General features: G+C 45.3%; 1 long non-coding RNA gene across 1 annotated transcript in view; it reads right to left on the reverse strand.

Moving 5' to 3' along the window:
• LOC142483474 (uncharacterized) overlaps positions 1-1476 on the reverse strand; it is a 14930-nt gene extending 13454 nt beyond the window's left edge. The window contains exon 1 of the long non-coding RNA XR_012797344.1: positions 874-1476. This is a non-coding gene — a long non-coding RNA (uncharacterized LOC142483474). The remainder of the gene's footprint in view (positions 1-873) is intronic.
• Between the last annotated feature and the right edge of the window lie 1015 nt (positions 1477-2491).

A 2491-nucleotide genomic window follows, 5' to 3' on the forward strand; every position in this document is an offset into this window, starting at 1 on the left:
CTGCATGACATTGGGCACTATTGCGAAGCCTGCTGTCTACAAGCACCCCTAAATCCTTCTCCATCAAGGATTCCCCCAATATATCTCCATTTAATTTGTAAGTCGCCTTTTTATTCTTGCATCCCAAATGCATAACCTTATATTTATCTGTATTAAACCTCATTTGCCATTTACCTGCCCACGTTTCCAGTCTCTCCAAGTCCTTCTGAAGAGAAATTTCATCCTGCTCTGATAAGACGGAGGCATTCACCCCAGAAACCTGATCCTGTCATCCCCCATACCATCGCGGGAGACTCAGGCCCCCCTGTTGCCAGCAGGTATGCACCACACTCAGACACGTAGCCAGACCCTAGTACAGAGGAGGGGGGCCCGATCTGCGATTGGCCCAGGGAAGGGGGGCTACATTGGGAATCGATGTTATTTTTCTTCATATTAATGGGTATCCTCAAAGCGAATGATATGCCAAAATGACGTCCATTAGCAAAACTACAATTGTTTCTTCACTTTTTCTGCTTGATCAATAGGGTGACCAGATTTCGAAAATGAAAAACCGGGACACCTTAAAAAATAATTTATTAAACAAATTACATCACGTGACACCCCCTGTTGCCATGACAACAAGACACTCTGATGCCCCTGCAGTGTTAGTGTGTATAGAGGTGGGGGCTTTGCTTGGGCCCTTCAACTCTTACAGCCAGGGCATTATTGGCCAGGAATGCCCAGTTCGGAGGGGATTACTACTTCAAAATGTATTTGATTCGTAACAACATCAAAAAACTCTAATACCAATAACTAACAACCACAGACAATGATAATCTAAACCATCAAATAAAATGTCTACGGCCCTTGTTCAAGCATGTTTGCGGTACTTACCAGATAAATCAGTGCCTGCAATCCACGACTGTATCCGCCTCTCCGAGCGTCTGAAAGCAACCCAGCGTTCCTGGTGTGTGGCTGAAGAGGTGAGGGACTCCCTCCTCTCAAACGGAAAAGAAGAGCAAAAAATAGAGTTGGAACATACCTATCATACAGGGATGAGAGAGAGAGACAGAGAATGAGAGAGAGACAGAGAATGAGAGACAGAGAATGAGAGACAGAGAATGAGAGAGAGACAGAGAATGAGAGAGAGACACAGAGAGAGAGAGAGACAGAGAATGAGAGAGAGACAGAGAGAGGGACATAGGGAGAGAGAGACAAAAGTAATGTACTGTATAACCATTATACCGTACCCCCTAGTATTCGTGTAATCATTGTCCCACACCCCCTTTTACTCACGCTTTGGCAATACTGAAATGTTCTTTTGACAGAGACACACAGAGAGAAACAGAGACACACAGAGAGAGACAGAGACACAGAGAGAGAGACAGAGACACAGAGAGACACACAGAGAGAGACAGAGACACACAGAGAGAGACAGAGACACAGAGAGAGAGAGAGAGACACAGAGAGAGAGAGAGAGAGAGACACGGGCCTATTTAGTAAGCGTCGATAAGGCTGCGTCTATAGTATTTCAGACGGAGGGAAGGCACACACGCTGCAATACACTTGCTGAAGCCTGAGCTTTTTTATGGCTTTGCAGGGTATGCAGCGGGTGCGATTGGGGGCGTGGCAATAAATATTTGGAGGCGTGGCAATAACGTTCCGGCGCGGACGTCACTTTCCTACCTCACATCCCGATCCACCGGCATTTTTTCAGATGCAGCATCTGAAGCACTGTGCAGACAAGAAGAAAAATGCACACAATGCGCACCAGAGATTAAAATATAGTAAATTATTTATTAATAAAACAAGAAATAACCGAGGAGGATCCAACCCCACCTCAGTACTTTCTTCTCGTTGCTATTGCCACACTATACGTCCTGACGCCGGAAGGGAAGTTGGTACGCGACCAAGACGAGACACCGGATTTACAGTGGAACCACAACATACCACAGATTGCTGGAGGACCACACTGCGAGGGGCGCAGCCTATCGAGTTTCCCGGTCATCGTCCAAAGTCTGGAGCTGCGGAGTGACCACCGGATTACCACGGAGCCCGAGCCTGTCTCACACAATGCTTTTACCAAACGGATGTTTGTGAGTTTGCTATTTTTATCTTGTCCAGGAAATGAAATTGTTAAACCGAATTTACACATGGAGCGGGCGCTTTCTCTTCTTTTTTTTGTTTAGATATCTATCGAGGAGGTGGTTGTTTCCCTGAAGAGTGCTGCCAGGGCTCCAGAGGACGCCCGAATTGGATCCTTTTATGATTGAGTTATAACATAGCTATTAGAGCTAGGTTTCTGGACTTTTATTGTGTTTAGGCATAGTGTTTATTATTATTTTATTACAGCTACTTTTTAGTAATTGCACTGTTATTAATTCTGACCACTAATTCTCACTGCCATTATAATCTCTCTCTAGCCACAACCAAATTGCTATATCAGCTATATTATTTATTGGTTATACCAGGGGAGCACAAACTTTTGCAGCTCGCCCCCCTGCCGGTGCTC

Source organism: Ascaphus truei, unplaced genomic scaffold (assembly GCF_040206685.1).
Source record: "Ascaphus truei isolate aAscTru1 unplaced genomic scaffold, aAscTru1.hap1 HAP1_SCAFFOLD_326, whole genome shotgun sequence".
NCBI lineage: Eukaryota > Metazoa > Chordata > Amphibia > Anura > Ascaphidae > Ascaphus > Ascaphus truei.